This window comes from Callospermophilus lateralis, chromosome 6 (genome assembly GCF_048772815.1).
Source record: "Callospermophilus lateralis isolate mCalLat2 chromosome 6, mCalLat2.hap1, whole genome shotgun sequence".
Taxonomy (NCBI): domain Eukaryota; kingdom Metazoa; phylum Chordata; class Mammalia; order Rodentia; family Sciuridae; genus Callospermophilus; species Callospermophilus lateralis.
In genome coordinates, this window is record NC_135310.1 from 25,121,496 (window position 1) to 25,137,308 (window position 15,813).

General features: G+C 38.8%; 1 protein-coding gene and 1 non-coding gene across 10 annotated transcripts in view; one reads left to right on the plus strand and one right to left on the minus strand.

Annotated features, from left to right (window-relative positions):
* The window catches only part of Hivep2 (HIVEP zinc finger 2), a 183,166-nt gene that overhangs the window by 21,562 nt on the left and 145,791 nt on the right, over window positions 1-15,813 (plus strand). The gene's annotated exons all lie outside the window — the stretch shown is intronic.
* Window positions 5,161-5,233, minus strand: Trnat-agu (transfer RNA threonine (anticodon AGU)). The gene has a single exon. It is a non-coding gene; the product is annotated as a tRNA-Thr (tRNA).

The following is a 15,813-nucleotide window of genomic DNA, read 5'->3' on the forward strand; positions in this document are numbered from 1 at the left end:
CTCTTGACAGCCGGGCCGGCCGCTCTGCGCGGAAGAGCCCGCGGGCCGGGTGGTAATTGGCCTTGGGAACCACATCCCTTGCACCTAGCTGTCGGAGAGGATGCCCAGGCAGGGGCCCCCGGGGCATCCGGTGTGTGTGGGGGCCTCTTGGAACGAGGCCCACAGTGCTGAATAATGCTGACCTCAGAGGGCCCGGGTTGTTTTCTCACTGCCTTGACCGAGTATGCAGTCTGTCTTTGCACAAAGCCCTGATAGGAAACCTCCTTTAACCCTCCTGCTAACTGCCACCTTTTAACTTTGTTGTGGAAACATACATAGCTGAGTGTTCAGTGCAAAACACAAGCATCATGCCCTTAAACACTTGGAGACAGAAGTCTTACAAGAAATGGGCTCAAATGTTCAGGATTTTAGTGTTTTTTTCCTTCTTTTTTTTTTTACGTAAGATGGTAAATTTTGTTTTAAAAGATAGTTTATCCTTTTTTTTTTGAACTTCAAGACAACTTGGTAGCCCTGGATTTATTATCCTGAAGTTGAAAATGGATTTTTACTCTCATTTCTTGCTGTAGGAAGGCTTTTAAAAAATTGAAGACAAGCCAGTCAACACAAGCTTTTAAATAAGAAGTGTTTACATTTGCATTAATAATCTTTCAAGTTGTATTTTAAAATTGATCTTCGCACTAGTAATCTATAATTTAGTAATGTGAATCTTGTGCGTCTCATATACTTGCAAGTATGATAAAGAGGAGGATCAGCCCAGTAGCCATTGTGATGATGTTCCTAGTTGACTGATGAATAGGCTTTGTAATGGTGGATTGTTCTTTTGGCCACACAGCCAAAATGCCAAAGTTCACTGGGAGGTCTGCTAAGGTTTCTTATATCAAAGACTTGACGAAAATATTATTTAGTAATTCCTAGTAACCTTGAAAATTGTTCCATATCGAAACATACACTGTGTTTATGTGCTCAGGTAAAACTGAATCATGAAACTGAGTGCTCACCAAAGTTTAAGTGTTGCTTAAGTATTTTTCTTTAAAAGAAGCCTGATGTGATCATTAGATGTGTATAAACTACAATTGTTTTTTCTCTTTGGAAACTTTCAGCTGATTTATGCCATAAGTGACTTTAAGGTTATTGGAATAGATTTGGAATAAGAGAGATTTTGAAATTATGTCTTTTCTTTTTGGGGGGTAGCTTTTTTTTTTCCTTTGGTGGAATATGATCCCCCTTTTTCCCATCTGAATGTCATTCAAGCTGCCCTAGCAAAGTTATTTAGTTATGAAATATACAAAAACTGTTGGTACAGATATTCTCAATGGCCCACATAAGGAAATAAAGTTGTAGCTTCTTGGTTTTATGTCAAAGAGAGCCAACTCCATTATACTATATTAGTATGTGTGTGTGTGTGTGTGGTGTTGGACATGGAGTTGGGGGTCTCTGGGCCATACTAGGCAAGTGCTCTACCACTGAACTACACCCTTAGTACTTTTTAAATAGTTCAGCAGATTCAGGAGCACACACGATGAAATGAACAATGTTTTCTAAAACCAGAAAGCACTGTGTAATGCAATATTAATTTTCTGTATGATTCTTTTTTCCTTTCTTTCCCTCATCATGAAATTATACAACAGATATATCTCTTTAAGTAGACAACTGTTTTAGGCCTTGTTGTATTTGGGTCTGTTGCACTGTGTCTGTTTGCTCTTTTTAAGATTTAAAACTGCTTCTAAATCCAGCTTGGCCATTTATAACACTGGCATTATGAAAGTATTTATTTAGTTGTATTATAGCAGAGATCAATTACTCCAGATTTGTATTAACAATAATCCCCAGTTTTAATGCAGCATCTTGTTGGAGGTGCTAAGTAGGATCCGTAGACATATTAATTGAATCTCATAATCACCAGGAGATTAACATGGTGTTGTTATAATTCCATTACATGAGGAGTACTTCTAGATTGCATAGAATTTGAGTTTTATGACATTTGGCCAAATCCAATACCTCATCTATCATCATGATCCAAACATAAGTGATTTGGTTCATACATGAATTACAAAATACCTACTTTGGAAAATACATTCTGCTCTTGTGCTAGAATGTATTTTGTGCAGAAAAAATTTGGGCCTTTGTGGTAATTGAAACTACAGTTCTGATTAGGGTGGGTACAAGAATGTTTTTTATCTCTCAGCTGAGAAGCTTGCATTTCTTGGAGGAAAATACTAAAATAAAAGTAATCCTTCCTTATGTCTTGGTATTGTAATTTGAAATATGCTAAAATTTTTTTTAAAAAAAGAATTAGTTGTTTACTGTCTCACTTTCCCAGTGAACTGCACCCCCCTAGGCAGAGTTTGTCCTGCCCTCAGTGAATTCCCAATGCTTAGAACAGGGCCCCACCCAGAGCAGTTGTTTAGGGCACAGGTGCTGTGGAAGAGAGAAGAAACCACTGTCTCTCATATTTCTGATGCTGTTTCATATTCTTGGGCCATACTTGTAGAATTCTCTTTTTGTTAAGTGGCTTAAATTCAGCCCAAATGAGATATTAAATTTAAAAAATGGAATGTAAATATGTGTGTGTGTGTGTGTATAAATACATAAATAAATAATAGGTGCTCAAAACACATCCATTAAATTGAAACATTCAGAAAAGCAAGATATTTAGCAATATTGCAACCCTGGTGTTTTATTTACTACTGCAATAATTTGTAACCCCCTTTTCATCTAATGAGAGTCATTTTTAAAAAGCTTGATAACTTGCTGATTTACTAAAGAAGACATTTAATGAAACTAAAAGAGTAGTCACTTACAGTTGAGTCATTTTAACTAGTATCTAACCCCAAGATTCAACATAGCAGTTTGAGATCCAAAGGTGAAATGTGTATATGTATTTTTTCATTCATTTCCTAATAGAATCTTTGATGCTGCAAGTGTGGTTTTCTGGAAATTGGGAGTATGAATGAAAAGGGCCTGGCTATACCTTCAGTGACTAGTAAGGTGCTCAACAGGACTGGCTTCCTGGGCATGTGATCTATGTATTCTCAAGGGCCCCAAAATCAAGAGCCTGAGTTTGGTTTAATGCTCTGCTGTTACTGTCTTGAAATTTAAAAAAAAATTTTTTGGTGGGGGGCTGGGGTTGTGGCTCAGTGGTAGAGTGCTTGCCTAGCACATGTGAGGCCCTGGATTCGATCCTCAGCATCACATAAAGATATTGTGTTCACCTACAACTAAAAATTAAATAAATATTTTTAAATAAAAAAAGAAATTTTAAATTTTTGAACAAAGAATCTTACATTTTTTGTTTTGCATTGGGTTCTGCACATTATGAGGCTGATCTTGGTATTCATTAAATATGTCTGACAGATTGACTATCTTGACTATAAAATTTGGAAGCTTAGATTTTACTCCTGGAATTGGTTTGACAGTGAAGCTTAGTTTCCCTATTTTATTAAGGTGTAGCTCAATTAGAAACAGCCTGAGTGTTTGGGATCCATCTAGTAAAGTTTTTCAGCTAAGGGTTTAAGAATGAATGGGTGGGGATTTGAGGAATTCTAAATAGCTTAGCATGGCTCAAGTTTAAAGGACAAGTGAGAGGTCATGAAAAATGGGGATGTGGGCTGAGGCCAGTTCATGGAGACAGAGAGAGTCAGAGAGTCACTAAGAGAGTCTTATTCTAGGAGCCAACAGAATCCAGAGTTTCCCTGAGGGGATTGTGCAGCCACACCAAGTAGAGCTGAAAGTGCTCTATAATTGGGAGCTAGCTGGCAATTATTTTATCTGTCATTTGCTATTGAGTGTGAGTGACTGTTATGCCCTCACTCTTGGTAAGTGGAGGGGAGACATTTAAATTAGGCACAGAAATGTCTCACCAGAAGAGGATTAGGTTCTAGAATTTCGGAATAAGTTTTACAACCCCCCCCCCCCACCACCACCACACACACAACTTTGGATTAGGATAAACTGCTGGTTTGTGATTAGTTCCTGGGTACACTTATTTGGAATCTTTAGTAGGGATGGGGTGACACAGACTTATTATCATTGTCCCTTCACAATCTGATGGAATTTTTAATTTATAATGATGATTCAAAAAAAAAATTGAGTGTCAGGCACTTTTCTAGGACTTTTATTTGTGTTAATTATTTTATCCTCACTTAATCATCTCATACCTTAAATTCTTTATCTTATGAGCAAAGGCTGTTAGACTCCTTAGTTAATGATAAAAAAATCTGTAGGACAAAGAGGTTAAGTATCATGTTCAAAGTTAGATGGCCAGAACATTTTAGAATTTGTGTTTTAAGTTCAGGCAGTCTGAAGTCAAATCCAGTCTGAATTCAAAGCCAAGTGAGTTCTTTCTTCTGGTGTGGGTCACTGGGTCTTAGTGGTTGGGGTGATGTTGGCAATACAAACCTGTTTTCTGGGTGGTTCGAGAGTGGCTCATCACTGGTACATCACAGAGTAAAGCTGTGAGCCATTCACTGACACATAGGACTGTGACCGAGGATGGAGACAAGTCCAGCCCCAAATGACATGGCCTTTGGAAGGCATGACTTGGGAGATACCAAGAAAACTAAGTTGACAAATAAGTACCCCAATACAATAGAAGGGACATTATTCTTAAATTTGCAACTCTTTTTGGCTGTAACTCTGTGACCTTATGTAACAGTTATGCAAAATGGAACTATGATAAGAATTATAGAGATGAAGTGAATTGTAAAGGAAGTATTTTGGAGGCTTATAGAAGGGTGGAGCAACTGTGTTTTTACACCCAAGAGAAGAAACTTTACTTCATGAAACTAAATTTCCTACTATAATTATGCCCTTATGTCTAAGGACATAAAAATGTCCTTAAAAATCTCTCTATTTTTATCCAGAATAGAGTGTTTTTTTAACTCCTTGAATATTTTGAACAGGTGATTAGAACAGGTCTGTCTCTCTCTCTCTCTCTCTCTCTCTCTCTCTCTCTCTCTCTCTCTCTCTCCCTCTCCCCCCGCCCCTTTCCCTTTCTCCCTTTCTCTTTTTGGTACTAGGGACTGAATCCAGGGATGCTCTACCACTAAGCTATATCCCCAGATCTGCAGTCCTTTTTTATTCTTTTTATTTATTTTTTAAAAAAATTTTAATATTAATTTTTAAAGTTGTAGGTGGACACAACATCTTTATTTTACATTTATGTGGTGCTGAGGATCGAACCCAGTGCCTCTTGCATACTAGGCAAGCGCTCTACCACTGAGCCACAACCCCAGCCTCTATTCTTTTTATTTTGAGACACAGTTTTCTTAAGTTGCTGAGGCTGGCCTTGAATTTGTAATCTTCCTGCCCCAGCCTCCTGAGTTGCTGGGATTATAGATTTGTGGTGTCCATTTCTGCCTCCTTTTGAGAATTAGATTCTTTGCTGTTTAATGTCAGTGTAGATTTGATATAGATTTACTTACAGTTTATTAATATGACTTGGGAATAGCCACAATAAATGTGTAAGGAATAGTGAGATCTGTGTTAGGGTATCTTTTTTTTTTTTAATGAATTAATGTGTAGTTACCAATACTTTAGAATGCTACTTTACTATTGTTGACTATTTCATGTTTATTACATTTTATTTCCTGTTAAACGTTTATACGTTTGAATATGGAATTTATTTGTAGAAGTCAAATGAGAATATGTATCAAAATGAACCTTTGAGTAGAATGCTCATGAACAGTCTCTATCATAAACTGCTTTTATGATGTGTTTCATGGAGAAAATGTGATTCTAGGGAAAAAAAGCACAAAAGAAAGGCCTGTAGATGAGACTACTGTGAATCTAGATTTGTACAGAAGATACTTGTAGAGTGTTGCTTATTGAACTTAAACTATTAAGGTGCATTCCTAACCTATTCTGTGAGGATTAAGGAGGATTAATTTTTTGAAGTACAATTATGAATCAAATATTAAAATATAAAGCACTGAAATTGGTGAAGAAAACCACTTAGATAAGGAAGAGAACAGAAGAAAGGGCATTTAACAGTTCTGTTCTCTAATTTTTCTTTTTTCCCCTTTATTTCAATTTTGTTTTGTCCAAAATAAAGGAAGTTGAAGCTGGATAAATTGGTACATACTCCCAGCTACTCAGGAATCTTGGGCAGAAGGCTTGCAAGTTCGAGGCTAATCTGGGCAATCTAGCAAGACCCCATCTCAAAATAAAAATATAAAGGGCTGGGGACACAGCTCAGTGGTAGAGCTCTTGCCTAGCATGTGTGAGGACTTGGGTTTAATCCCTAATACTTGGTGGGGTTGGGGAAGAGAGAGAGAGAGAGAGAGAGAGAGAGAGAGAGAGAGAGAGAGATAGATAGATATGAAGTGGCTTGCTTCAGAGATTTTTATAATTTTTGAGAATTTTTTTTTCTGGGGGTTGGAATCAGGGATTGAACCCGGGGGCACTTGACCACTGAGTCGCATCCCCAGCCTTATTTTGTATTTTATTTAGAGACAGGGTCTCACTGAGTTGCTTAGTGCCTTGCTGTTGCTGAGGCTGGCTTTGCCTCCTGAGCTGCTGGGATGAGAGGGTTTTGAAAATATACTGGAATTAAGAAAGTCCTTGTGAGTGAATGAAAGTGTTTTTGAACTGGATAGAGTAATGGGAATATGGGTAAGCTTTGAACTGATAGAGACATTTCAATCACCATTAAGAAGGTGCTTTAAACATAAAATAAATTGTATGACTTAAAAGAAAGGTGGGGAATTATATACCATGAAGAAATGCATGAAGGAGTTTACTATAAGTGTTTATATTAAAAAAAATTATCATAGAAATGCCTTAATCTGAGATTCCAGGTTGTCTTAGTTGAATAGCTTTTATGCCATCTCTGTTTTCTAAATGATGTTAAGTGGTCAGTTTGCTCTCACATAGGTTGGGCATGAGAAAAATACATTTCTATAGCTTCAGGCTCTTTTATTCTTTTATTCCACCTTGTGTTTATGTAATTGTATGAATGTGTCAGTTCCTTAGAATCCAGAGAACATTCTGTTGTGTATTGGTGAATAAGAAGTTGTCAGTGCTCTATTTTTACAGCTGCGCTCCAGGGTATCACTTTCTGAAGAGGTCAGCTGGGCATGACCTCATACATCTTGTTTCTGCAGAGGTGGCTCTTACTGTTGCCTTTCAGTCCTTGCATCAAGATCTGCCCTGAAGAATATTTGACTGTTTCATTTTGTGGATGTGGTTCTTTTTAAAAAAAATTATTAACATATTCTGTTTCACATATCAAATAGATCAATAATCCTGGAGAAGAAAGAATTAGTGATAAAACCAGCTGTACATCAGATATTAAATTGTTATAAACTTGTATTTACTAATATTTGAACTATTAGAATAAGAGTAGGAAGAAGTTTATATCAGCTAATCAGATTTGAAATTTTGAGTGACTAGAACTATTAACCATCTTAGAAGAAATGCATTTAAATCTAGTTATATTACAGTGCCTATAATATTTATTGTATGTTCATTGTACTGTAGTAGAACCTTTTGGAAAAAGCTTTGGAAAAGTGGCTTTGAATTATCTGAGTGGACAAGTGTTCTAGTGTCAGCTAGGGAGTTGGAACATGTGAGTCTGGAAGAGAGGATAGGTTGGAACAGGAATTTGGGAGCCGGCAGTGTACAGGTTGCGTTTGAATTGGGGCAGACAAAAGGGTATAAAGGGAGACAAAGAGGGTGAGAAGAGGAAAGGACTTGGGGCTGACCCTGGAGCAACTCCAACTTTTAAAGTCCTGGTAGGAGGGATTGAGGCCTTAAGAAGATTAGGAAAGGGTTAGAGAAGCACAGCAGTTAAGAGGGTCCAGTGTCACAGCAGCTAGGTGAGGAAGACATTTGTTTGTTTGTTGTGGCTTCTGTGATTAAGCACCACGCATTAGGTGACTGAGGTCTCTATTGCCTCAGCCCTGGAGGCTCGAAATCTGAGATCAAGGTGTTGGCAGGGTTGGTTCCTTCTGAGAGTGGTGAGGGAGACTCTGTTCCAGGCTCTCTCCTAGCTTCTGGTGACAGCTGGCAATCCTTGGCATCCCTTGGCTCATCATCACTCTAATCTCTGCCCCTGTCTTCACGTGGCATTCTCCCTGTGGGTCCCTGTCTGCTTATAAGGACACCAATCTTGTTGGAGTAAGGGCCAATCTCACTGGAGTATTACATCATCTTAACTAATTACATCTGAGTGACCCTGTTTCCAAATAAGGTCATGTTTTGAGGTAGGATTAGGACTCCAGTCTATCTTTTATGGGGAACACAATTCAGTGCATAATAAGAGGACTCAGATTCAATCCAAGAGGATTTCCCTCTTGTGTCCAGCCTTCCAGGGAAGGCAGGGCAATCAAGACAGAGTCCTGGTTCTTACACTTAGGTTAATACAAGGTAGGCAGTATTCTGTCCAGAGAGGTCCAGATCAGGTGTTTATGGTAGCTGAGAAGGTGATGGGTGGGAATAGGAAGAATGCCAAATGGGAACAAGATGGGAACAACATTTCTTAGAGGTGAGATTTGAATTGGGCCTTGGTGGGTGGGGTTCAGGATTTAAATTTATGGAACATGAGGTACAGAGGGCATCATGGGAGGGGAAAACCTGCTCAATGACTTGAACTGGAGAAGTATTCACCGTGTTTTAAAAGCAGGAATCTGCTCTATGTCATTTACCTTGAAATGATCAGGCACTGCTGGTTTCCCATTATGTAGAATGGATATCAGATGTGGGTGTGACAGGGAGCCTTTGGCAGGAATGAAGTTGGGCCCTACATTCAGTGGATTCAGTCAGCAGTTGTTTACTGAGGCCCTACTGTGTATCAGGCACTGTGCCAAGGGCTGGGGTTATGTCTAGTCACCCAGTTGCTGGTCTTGAGATCCTGGGTCCAGGAGATGCTCCTGCCTCAGCCTCCTTACTACCTCTGGTAGTGGCACTATAGACTAGCACCACTGTCCCAAGTATCAATCATCATATCAGCACACAACTTATGGGTAAAACTATAAGGATTTTCTCTTATGACTGTGACCATTTTCAGACTTGTTAATTTCATAATAGTAACTAATATAATATAAACTATAATCAAGCAGTTTACTCAGGAATAACCACTATGGCAAATTCTTTACCTAAATTAATCAGTCATTACCAAAACCTTTTGATGTAATTTCCTCCATATTTCATAGACTCTAAGATGCCATAGGTTATAAGGTGGTACTGGATATACCTCTAAGAAAGAAATAAAAGACTTCCAATTAATTGAAAGATGCCATTGATAGACACATTCTGGTTTTAAAAATATGAAAAGATGCATGTGTGGGCTGGGATCGTGGCTCAGAAGTAGAGCACTCACCTAGCATGTGTGAGACCCTGGAATCGATCCTCAGCACCACATATAAATAAATAAATAAAGGTATTTAAAAAAAAAAGAAAAGATTCGTGTGTTCTAGATTTGGTGGACAACTTAAATTTTTTGGCATATGTAACTGTGGTTGACAGATGAGAAAATCTATGGTGCCGAGAAGGTAAATAGCTTGTCCAAGATTACACATGGGTCCATGGTGCACCAGAGCCTGGTCCTTCCCATTGCCCTCCACTGTGTACTGTGGATGCAAACTCTGAGCACATTGCAGTTGACTTTTTTTTTTTTTAATGTATGTAGAGCCTGATAATGTTTTAGGGCTCCTGTCTGAAGTTTTGGGGTACATTATTGGAGGAAGAGGTGTGTGGAGATGTGCAACTTGTAATTGATGATTTGGCAGGTCAGGGACTCTCTTTTTAATCTAAAAAGAACAATGGAGGAAGGCCATCATGGTGAGCCAAGAGATGGAGGCAAAGGTGAGCAGGGGCCAGAGCAGGTGACTTTTCTTGTGGAAAATGATGTGTCTTCAGTCCGTTTTAAGTTTCACTTCTGAAGACCACACTCAGCTCCCCCGCCTGCCTTGCCCTAATCTTTATCTTGAATCTCTCGGTTGTCATCAGAGGTGCTGTTACTGTGTTGCTTGGTTTCATTTCCTGTGAAGTTCCCTTTCCTCTGGTCTAAGGTGGCCCTGTAGGTCTCTCTAGCTTCCAAGGCTTGTGGGAAAGTGCCCAGATGCTTAGTGTAGAATGGGAAACTGCATTAAATTTGGCTGAATAAACAGTAAGTGGTGAGGTGCAGGCTAATTGCTTCTCTTCCTTTTAAATATTTTCCATCTTCATAGTGACATCCAGTGTGTTTTTGATACATGGGGTTTTCCCCTCAAGTATTGTTTTTTGAAAATCAGATATTGTTCATATTTCATGAAACTATCCAAATGATCATATGAAGGAAACTTACCTTTTGAGTGGTCTGGAGGTAGTTCTCAAAGTGGGAGTTTTCCTTTGGTCCTAAGGCTTCAGGTTGGAGGATGTTGTATATCCACGAGTGAATCAAACTGACACACACACATTTTTTTTTCTTTTTCTTTTTTAAGTACTGGGGATTGAACTCAGGAGTGCTTAACCACTGAGCAACATCACCAGCCCCTTTTTATTTTTTATTTTGAGACATAATCTTGCTAAGTTGCTGAGGCTAGTTTCAAACTGTGATCCTCCTATCTCAGCCTCCTGAGTCATTGGGATTACAGGGATGCACCACCTATGCCCAGCTGACAAACCTTTTTTGAAAAGCTGTTATAAAGCTAAGCAAGCCACTGTGAGTACTGGATTGATCACCTGCAGTGGTGAGGGGCCAGTCTCTGTGTGCTGGCTGTTGACGGTAAACAGTGCAGGCAATAATAGCCTAGCACTCTTCCAGTTGATGTCTACTGAGTACATATTCACACTTTTAAAATAATTTGATTATAATTTTTTCCTTTTAGATGTGCAGCAAAAACAGCATTTCCACCTGAGCAGTAGAAATGATCACAACACTTTACCGTGCTTTCAACTCTTCTTACTTCTTCCCTTCTGTTAGATCTCTTGTCTTATTCTCTAGGTATTCCCACTAGTAATGCGTTCTACCCAGTAATCAGAACTATGGCCCATATTGGGGGAACTCAGTTTATTGTGTTAGGAAGGTGTGCTCAAACGTGACCCCATGGGCCTTTATGGAGCTAACTGTAGGGGAGATGGAAGCGTGTGTATCTATGGAGCCAGCATGAAAACCACCATGGGAAGAGGTGTGATGAGCAGGAGGGGTTAAGGAGGAAGAAATGAGTATCTTAGACAGTCTCCAGGAGGCTTGGAGTGGAAGGAACAGAAGTTTTATCACTATACTTAGCATATCCTTAAAACTAGATACAAACAACAGTGGTTGTATATATTGGGATCTGCTGTCATATTTGTAGAAAGAACGACACTCCAGAGCAGTGCTTTCCAATTAGCCATCTGCAGTGATGGACAGGTCCTGTATCAGAGCTGCCCAGTATTGGAGCCACTAAACACATGTGGTTTGGGAACACTAGAAATATGACTAGTGCAACCGAGCAACTAACTGTTAAATTTTATTCTCTGTTAATTGAAAAGTTAAATCTAAACAGTCACATGTGGCTAGTGGCTACCAAAGCCAGACAAAACGTGCGTATCTCTAACCTGGTATTGATCCCAAATCATAGACACTTTGATTGGCTTTTACTTTTTAATATATTTTGACATAAATGGAGCATCCATGCACACCCTAAATTGCAGTAAGTCATTAAGAAATAGCGACACTCTCATACCTCCTGCATATGTGTATGTACATGCACACACAGATATGCAAATGCTTATATGCCCATGCACACACAGATGCATCTGTGTACACACACACACACACACACACACACACACACACACAAAGAAGTCTTTCCTCCTGACTTCTTGAAATGAAGGGAGGGAGAAATATGAAGATTTTGGATGGCTTACTGTTTTGAAGGCCAGGTAAAAAAATTAGTGATTCTTCTACTGGGGACATATCAGGCTGAACAAAGAAAAGAAAAGTCCCTGATGGAAAGAAACAACCATCTCTGCCCTCCAGAAGAACTCAGCCAGAGGGTCTTGGATGAGTCTTAGTTTCCTCCTCTATACACTGTAGATTACAGAATCTCCTAACTGCCCCCAAAAGATAATATATATTTGGAAAAACTTCTTTTCAGGTTGGTCTTTCCAAACCAACATCACAGCTTTTTTATAATCCTGCAGGGCATTTCCTTTTCTCTTTGTGTTGACTGTGGTACCAAGAGCTATGATGATACATGTTTTCCCCTTGATCTCAGATGTCTTCTGGCAATTGCCACATCTCTTCAAGACCCACTTGAAAAATCTTTCCTTTTAAATTCTGACCCCAGTCTTGTTTTGGGAGTCTTCATTTTGAGTCCTAACTGCATTCTGCTCACGCTTTGACTCTGCCCTTCTCAGTGTGTGTGTGCCCACCATGTCCCGGAGTCCCAAAATGTTTCATGTTCTTTTCATATGCCTGTGCTTTAACTTCCTGATTAGAATGCAAACTCCCTGGTAAGAGTCAGACTTTAAACTTTATTTTCTTGATCTTTTTAAACTTAATTTTATTCAGTGTTTGCAGAGAGTGGTGCTCAGTCCATGTTGCATTGTGATGGTTCAGTGGAGAATGTGGGTCTTCATTAAGCCTGTTTGGCTGTTAAGATCAGTGGTGTCAAGGTGTTTCATCTACAGCAGATTCTCAAGGTTTTTTTTTTTTTTTTTTTTTTTTTTTTTTAATCAGATCCTCAAGCTCTATAAATGTGATTCTGTAGGTCTGAGATGGGATGCTGGAACCTTGTATTTTATGAAGCAAATCAGGTAATTCTGATAATCTGAGGCCTGCTCTTTGAGAAATAATGGTCAATATATTAAGATATCATTTCTAAGGACTCAACATATAGAAGATTTCTCTGGAAGTAGGGATATTGCTTTTTAAGAAGTATAATTTTTTTAAATTTTCTTTTAAAAAGGGATTGTAGAAGAGGGAGGGACTTTTTTGGGTAAAACATTTGTTTAAATTATCTTCTTAAATGTATGCCAGGGTCATTTAGACATTAAAACTATCATATCAATGAGAAGGAGTTGATAGTTCATAAAATGATTTCCTCAAACCACAATGATAGAAAACACTTATTCAGCCTCCTCTCAGAGCTTGTTTGTCCTTATTTTAGTCTCAGTTTTAAACTAATCATCCCTGGAAAAAGGGCAATATACGGGAAGCATGTAGAAACAGTGCCACTGGTACAGGGTGGCACACTGATTGCAAATGTAGTAGCTGAAAGTGAAAAAGGAAATACATGAGATCTTAAAAGGCAGAATAAAAATGTAGACCAGGAAGGAAGCTGAAGAAGGAAGGGGGAAACAACTGCTGGAGGTATCCTTGAGAGCTACCCCAGTTGACAGTAGTGACTGATTGTCTTTCTTAGACCAACTCCATCCAATGCTGGATCCAGGGTTTCACGTGGTGCCTGGCTCATGGGAGAAGCCCCACAGGGTTCTCAAACTCTACATTAGTGAATTGAAACAAGGAATCAAATAAATAGGATTCTCTGGTCATTTATGTTCATGATAAGGACCCTGAGACATTTCTGATTAAAAAGAGAGGCAAGCAGTTTTTGCATTTTAGATCTATATAAGCTCCAATGTTTTTGTGTGTGAAGGCTTAATTGAGATGCTTAGTACACTGTTCATTCTCAGATACTCTGCTCTTTAACAAGTCTCTTCACCCCCTACCTTTTTCATATTTAAATGGTTGAAGATGCTCGTGATATATTTTTCAGATTATACATGCCCATGGATGTGATATGTATTAAAATATTTTGACTCATCAACCAATATACAGCATACCAATGCACAATATATTTTAAAGTCCTCAAAAATATTCAGATAGATTTCTTATATAGGAAGATAGGAATCTCTATGTATCAATTTGAAGATGTCTCCTTTCTGTATAGCTAATGTAAAATCATATTTTATGTAGCTAATCACCCTCTAATAGATCATAATGGTTTCCCTGAAGCATGGAACATCTATTAAAATAGATATTTTAGCACAGGTACTAAGAGAATGCATATTATATGCTGGGCAGACACATGGGCTCTATAAGAGTAAAGAGCCATATTTTGATATCTCTAAATATATCTCTCTAGCTGCTTTACAAGTGTTTTAGATTTGTGATCTTTCAAACTTGCCCTTCGGTACACTTTCATTAACTGAAAAATATTTCATTTTATTTTTTTCTTATAGGATGGGTCTTGCTTTGTTGCTCAGGCCGGCCTCAAACTCCTGAGCTTAAGAGATCATCCTGCCTCAGCTTCCCAAATACCTGGGTGTGTGCCACTATGCCTGGCTAAAAAAAAAAATATTTTTTTGATTTTATACAAAATGGATCAAATTGTATTTGGTTATTTTGTACTTCCTTTCAATTTTTAATTGGTTGTGCAGAACTTGGAATTTATTTTTTTTCAAGGGAAGGAAGGAAAAGATGAGGGGGAGTATTTCTTTGACAGTAACATCCTACAACTGTGCAGGTCCTCTCAACCCACTGGTTGTGAAAGCATGAAGTAATCAAAATTTACCTCTAGTTCTCAGATTGCTGTATTTTATTTTAGTCAAAATTATGCTCTCAAACTTTTCTAGTTCATGAATCATCACTTTCCCTTCCCAGTCATAAATACCAGCCACCAATGATTGAAGTACCTGATCTGATTTTGGCAGTGGGCTAGGAACTCTGTGGAAAGGTAGGTGAATCTCATGCCATTTATGTTCTCAGGGAGCCTAGAGATGAGTATTAGTGATGAGACTCAAGCATTCTAACTCATTATACTAGAAGACAGAATAGGAGAAAAATGAGGCATAAACCAAATGCAATGAAAGTTCAGAGAAAAAGGTGAGGACCTGTTGCAGAAACCATGAAGGAGTTTATGGAAGTTGTGGGCCTTCAGGCGTGGTTACCATCATTGGAAACAGAGATGGGGTTGGGAGATTGCGTTCCTGGTGGAGATGGTGTCACAGATGAAAATGGGATCACCTCATAAGGCTGTGTGAGAGTTGGATATTGCCAGACTATTGAGGGCACTACTCATGTGGACTGGATATAAACGGTGCCCCTGCAGTCGTGCAGCATAGTGGCCATCAATGAAAGCCAGGAGACGGGAACTGTGCATATGTTTGATCTGGAATCATCTGCATCCAGGACTACTGGATCCACTGTGATGGATCTCGAATGAGAAAGTGAAGTCGCTGTATTTTTTTCATTGGTTGTTAACCTAAAAGGCCTTTGAACCCACTCAAATTTGAGTTTCTATGGTTTCTCTAATTCAGCTGGTAACAGGGATCTGAGGAAGATAATTTTGCGCAATGAGGTGACTCCAATTTTCAGAAGATAAGAATTATTAGTAATATATAAAGTGAGACAAATTGAGAAGTTACTAGACTTCAGATGTGTTTAAAGAGGTTCTGAGTCTTGAAGGCCATCCAAGTGAAGTTGGAATAATTTAGCAAACTGGTACTAGCCTACCCTCACCTTGATGCCATATATACTGCTTCTGTGTCACACCGAGTCGTACTCTTTACTCTGATTTCTCATTTGGCATTTTTATAATTAAGCTTCACAAAAAACTCCCAAAGAACAAAAAACAAAACTCTGCTAAACAGAGCTAACAGCTTCCAACTTCTTTCTCCTTTTGTATCTTGTCTTGTCTCCCTGTGTCATGAGTTTTTTTGTGCTTTTGCAAATGGACTTTTTCTCTTGGTCCTGGCGTGGGCTCTCTTCTGTCACTGGTCCTGTGGATGGCTTACTGATGATCATGGTGGTTTCTTTTGGAGTTTTGATCCTTCTTTAGCTCTTGGTTCATGAATTATGAGCCCCAGAAGGAGGTTAGCTAATAGGCTATTGGAGCAGGACAG